The sequence below is a fragment of the Mixophyes fleayi genome, chromosome 2, assembly GCF_038048845.1.
Source record: "Mixophyes fleayi isolate aMixFle1 chromosome 2, aMixFle1.hap1, whole genome shotgun sequence".
Lineage (NCBI taxonomy): Eukaryota > Metazoa > Chordata > Amphibia > Anura > Limnodynastidae > Mixophyes > Mixophyes fleayi.
The window spans coordinates 13,972,041-13,978,343 of NC_134403.1; positions in this window are offsets into that span (position 1 = coordinate 13,972,041).

Genomic DNA, 6,303 nt, shown 5'->3' on the forward strand with positions numbered 1-6,303 from the left:
TCGCTGCCATCTTCACTCGGGCATTGATCAGGGTAGAGGGAGGGTGTGTTAGGTGGTCCTCTGTCCTGGTAGATCTCGTGCTGTGCTGTTTAGTTCTGTGCTGTGCTGTTTAGTTCTGTGCTGTGCTGTGCTGTGCTGTGCTGTGCTGTGCTGTGCTGTGCTCTGCAGTATCAGTCCAGTGGTGCTGTGTGCTGTGCTCTGTCCTTCTGAGGTCAGTGGTGCTGCTGGGTCCAGTGCTGTGTCCTGCTCAGTCCAGTGGTGCTGTGTCCTGTGCTCTGTGCTTCTAAGGGCATAGTTATTTCCCCAATATTCCCCTGTGTTTAAAAAATTAAAAAAAAGTTATTTAAAAAAATACCAAAAACGAATTTAATTTTTTTTAATTACCACAAAATTTGCACAACCAATCCTGCAGTATAAGCCCATTGGTACTGCAATATTACCAAGTTCACACATTCAGCAGTAAAAGTCCAGTGGTACTGCAATATTACAAAGTTTACACATTCTGCAGTATCAGTCCAGTGGTGCTGTGTGCTGTGCTCTGTCCTGCTGAGTTCCGTAGTGCTGCTGGGTCCTGTGCCGTGTCCTGTTCAGTCCAGTGGTGCTGTGTCCTGTGCTCTGTGCTTCTAAGGGCATAGTTATTTCCCCATTATTCCCAAGTTTTTAAAAAATAAAAAAAAAGTTAAAAAAAATAAAAAATTTAAAAAAAAAATAATATATAATAATTATTATAACCAAATTTGCAAAACCAATACAGCAGTATAAGTCCATTGGTACTGCAATATTACCAAGTTCACACATTCTGCAGTATCTTGTGCTACATATAATGGAGACCAAAAATTTGGAGGATAAAGTAGGGAAAGATCAAGACCCACTTCCTCCTAATGCTGAAGCTGCTGCCACTAGTCATGACATAGACGATGAAATGCCATCAACGTCGTCTTCCAAGCCCGATGCCCAATCTCGTAGTACCGGGCATGTAAAATCCAAAAAGCCCAAGTTAAGAAAAAGTAGCAAAAAGAGAAACTTAAAATCATCTGAGGAGAAACGTAAAGTTGCCAATATGCCATTTACGACACGGAGTGGCAAGGAACGGCTTAGGCCCTGGCCCGTGTTCATGACTAGTGGTTCAGCTTCACCCACGGATCTTAGCCCTCCTCCTCCTCCCCCCCCCTACAAAAAATTGAAGAGAGTTATGCTGTCAGCAACAAAACAGCAAACAACTCTGCCTTCTAAAGAGAAATTATCACAAATCCTCAAGACGAGTCCAAGGGTGTTGGTGGTTGTCAAGCCTGACCTTCCCATCACTGTACGGGAAGAGGTGGCTCGGGAGGAGCCTATTGATGATGTAGCTGGCGCTGTGGAGGAACTTGATGATGAGGATGGTGATGTGGTTATTGTAAATGAGGCACCAGGGGGGGAAACAGCTGATGTCCATGGGATGAAAAAGCCCATCGTCATGCCTGGTCAGAAGACCAAAAAATGCACCTTTTCGGTCTGGAGTTATTTTTATCCAAATCCAGACAACCAATGTATGGCCATATGTAGCTTATGTAAAGCTCAAATAAGCAGGGGTAAGGATCTTGCCCACCTAGGAACATCCTCCCTTATACGTCACCTGAATAACCTTCATAGTTCAGTGGTTAGTTCAGGAACTGGGGCTAGGACCCTCATCGGTACAGGGACACCTAAATCCCGTGGTCCAGTTGGATACACACCAGCAACACCCTCCTCGTCAACTTCCTCCACAATCTCCATCAGATTCAGTCCTGCAGCCCAAGTCAGCAGCCAGACTGAGTCCTCCTCAATACGGGATTCATCCGAGGAATCCTGCAGCGGTACGCCTACTACTGCCACTGCTGCTGTTGCTGCTGTTAGTCGGTCATCTTCCCAGAGGGGAAGTCGTAAGACCGCTAAGTCTTTCACAAAACAATTGACCGTCCAACAGTCGTTTGCCATGACCACAAAATACGATAGTAGTCACCCTATTGCAAAGCGTATAACTGCGGCTGTAACTGCAATGTTGGTGTTAGACGTGCGCCCGGTGTCCGCCATCAGTGGAGTGGGATTTAGAGGGTTGATGGAGGTATTGTGTCCCCGGTACCAAATCCCGTCGAGATTCCACTTCACTAGGCAGGCGATACCAAAAATGTACAGAGAAGTAGGATCAAGTGTCCTCAGTGCTCTAAAAAATGCGGTTGTACCCACTGTCCACTTAACCACGGACATGTGGACAAGTGGTTCTGGGCAAACGAAGGACTATATGACTGTGACAGCCCACTGGGTAGATGCATCCCCTTCCGCAGCAACAGCAACAGCTGCATCAGTAGCAGCAACTACAAAATGGCGGCTCGTGCAAAGGCAGGCAACATTGTGCATTACAGGCTTTAATAAGAGGCACAATGCTGACAACATATTAGAGAAAATGAGGGAAATTATCTCCCAGTGGCTTACCCCACTTAGACTCTCATGGGGATTTGTGGTGTCAGACAATGCCAGTAACATTGTGCGGGCATTAAATATGGGCAATTTCCAGCACGTCCCATGTTTTGCCCACACCATTAATTTGGTGGTGCAGCATTACCTCAAGAGTGACAGGGGTGTGCAGGAGATGCTTGCGGTGGCGCGCAAAATTGCTGGACACTTTCGGCATTCAGCCAGTGCCTACCGCAGACTAGAGGCACATCAAAAAAGCATGAACCTGCCCTGCCATCACCTCAAACAAGAGGTTGTGACGCGCTGGAACTCCACCCTCTATATGCTGCAGAGGATGGAGGAGCAGCAAAAGGCCATTCAGGCCTACACAGCCACCTACGACATAGGCAAAGGAGTGGGGATGCGCCTCAGTCAAGCGCAGTGGAGACTGATTTCCGTGTTGTGCAAGGTTCTGCAGCCATTTGAACTTGCCACACGAGAAGTCAGTTCCGACACTGCCAGCTTGAGTCAGGTCATTCCCCTGATCAGGCTGTTGCAGAAGCAGCTGGAGAAAGTGAGGGAGGAGCTGGTAAGCCATTGCGATTACACCAAGCATGTAGCTCTTGTGGATGTAGCCCTTTGTACGCTTTGCCAGGATCCGAGGGTGGTCACTCTTTTAAAGTCAGAGGAATACATTCTGGCCACCGTGCTCGATCCTCGGTTTAAAGCGTATGTTGTGTCTCTGTTTCCGGCGGACACAAGTCTACAGCGGTGCAAAGACCTGCTGGTCAGGAGATTGTCCTCTGAAGAGGACTGTGACATGCCAACAGCTCCACCCTCATTTTCTTCCACATCTATGGCTGCGAGGAAAAAGCTCAGTTTTCCCAAAAGAGGCACTGGCGGGGATGCTGATAACATCTGGTCCGGACTGAAGGACCTGCCAACCATTGCAGACATGTCTACTCTCGCTGCATTGGATGCTGTCACAATAGAAAAAATTGTGGATGATTACTTTGCTGACACCATCCAAGTAGACATGTCAGACAGTCCATATTGTTACTGGCAGGAAAAAAAGGCAGTTTGGAAGCCCCTGTACAAACTGGCTCTATTTTACCTGAGTTGTCCCCCCTCCAGTGTGTACTCGGAAAGAGTTTTTAGTGCAGCGGGGAACCTGGTCAGTGAGCGGCGAAGGAGGTTGCTTCCTCAGAACGTTGAAAAAATGATGTTTATAAAAATGAATAATCAATTCCTCAATGAAGTACAGCACTGCCCTCCAGACAGTACAGAGGGACCTGTGGTTGTGGAGTCCAGCGGGGACGAATTGATAATGTGTGATGAGGAGGAAGTACACACTGTAGGGGGAGAGGAATCAGAGGTTGAGGATGAGGACGACATCTTGCCTCAGTAGAGCCTGTTTAGTCTGTACAGGGAGAGATGAATAGCTTTTTTGGTGTGGGGGCCCAAACAAACCAATCATTTCAGCCAAAGTTGTTTGGTAGGCCCTGTCGCTGAAATGATTGGTTTGTTAAAGTGTGCATGTCCTATTTCAACAACATAAGGGTGGGTGTGAGGGCCCAAGGACAATTCCATCTTGGACCTTTTTTTTTTGCATTATATGACCAATCAACAGTCGTTTGCCATGTTCAAAAAGTAAAACCAAATTTAAAAAAATACAAGAAATTAAACCAAAAGTAAAATGCCGTGTCATAATTTAAAACAAGAGGTATTGACGTGCTCTAAAACTACTGTATTGTTGTTTATATTTTATAAACACTACACTTGAAAGCTTGAGTCTTTCAATAAAAAAGTAACTGTCCATTGCACGAATATTTGCAACAGGGACAATTTTAGGGTTAAGAAAGTCAACTAATAACACTTCGACGCTGTCTGTCTTTATAAACACTACACTTGGAAGTTGGAGGAGGTATTGTGGCCCCGGCACCAAATTTACTACCGGGGCCACTCCACTGTGCAGTCCATATTTAGGTGTATCAGATATTAAACAACGGTGACAGTTGATGCCCAATTTTTTAATTATATTGTGGCCTCGGTACCAAATTGTGTACCGGGGCCACCACACTACGCAGTCCAGATACTTGTTTGGTGGAATTCAGACCAGTTGAGGGTTTTATTATTATTATATTGTGTGGACCACTCTATCTATACCACACTACAACTCTATATACCACTCTATTTCATACTTTAATTCTATTTCATACTTTAATTCTATTTAATACTTTAATTCTATTTCATACTTTAATTCTATTTCATACTTTAATTCTATTACTAATTACCATAAAGAGGAACAAAATAAACCAATTTTACCAAAAGTATAATATGACTTAGACTTACAAACACTACACTTGAAAGATCGTGCCTTTAAATGAAAAAGTCAGTCTTCATTGCACGACTATGTGCAACAGGGACAGTTTTTTGGGTTTACAAAGTCAAACAATAACACTTTGACCCTGTCTGTCTGGGATCTCAATGACGAATTGTCTGTACCATGTTTGGAGGAGGTATTGTGGCCCCGGTATCAAATTGGGTACCGGGGCCACCCCACTATGCAGTCCAGATACTTGTTTGGTGGAATTCTGACACGTGGAGGGTTTTTTAATTATATTGTGGCCTCGGTACCAAATTGTGTACCGGGGCCACCACACTACGCAGTCAAGATAGATAGATGCGTATCATAGATAAAGTACATTCAGTGGTGTGGGGCAAATTGAAAAATATTCAAAATGCACTGACATTATCAAAAACAAGAGGTTGTCACACGCTAAAACTCCAACATGTATATGATGGAGAGGATGGAGGAGCAGCCGTATGTGTAGTGTAATGTAGGGATGTGCACCGGCGACTTTTGAGGTCTCGTGTTTTGTGTTTTGGATCCGGATTTTCGTTATTTTTGAGGTTCGGATTTGTCTCGCAAAACACTTGACGAAAGGTCTCGGTTCGGATTTAAGGTTTTGGATTCGGATTTTTTTGCAAAAAAACATAAAAAGTTTAAAAATCAAGTTTTTGGGCTTATTTTCACTCCTAGGCTATTATTAACCTCAATAACATTCAATAACAAGCATTTCCACTAATTTACAGTGTATTCTGAACACCTCACAATATAGTTATTAGTCCAAAACGTTGCAACAAGGTATCTTTCTGGACTGCGTAGAGGAGTGGGTCACCACAATATATATTAAAAATGCTGAACTTTTATGAATCGCACCAATAAATGTACCTGGACTGCGTAGAGGAGTGGGTCACCACAATATATATTAAAAACCCTGAACTTTTATGAATCGCACCAATAAATGTACCTGGACTGCGTAGAGGAGTGGGTCACCACAATATATATAATAAGAAAACCATCAACTTGTTTGATTCGCACCAATAAATGTACCTGGACTGCGTAGAGGAGTGGGTCACCACAATATATTAAAAACCCTGAACTTTTATGAATCGCACCAATAAATGTACCTGGACTGCGTAGAGGAGTGGGTCACCACAATATCTTAAAAACCCAGAACTTTTATGAATCGCACCAATAAATGTACCTGGACTGCGTAGAGGAGTGGGTCACCACAATATATATTAAAAACCCTGAACTTTTATGAATCGCACCAATAAATGTACCTGGACTGCGTAGAGGAGTGGGTCACCACAATATATTAAAAACCCTGAACTTTTATGAATCGCACCAATAAATGTACCTGGACTGCGTAGAGGAGTGGGTCACCACAATATCTTAAAAACCCTGAACTTTTATGAATCGCACCAATAAATGTACCTGGACTGCGTAGAGGAGTGGGTCACCACAATATATATTAAAAACCCTGAACTTTTATGATTCGCACTAATAAATGTACCTGGACTGCGTAGAGGAGTGGGTCACCA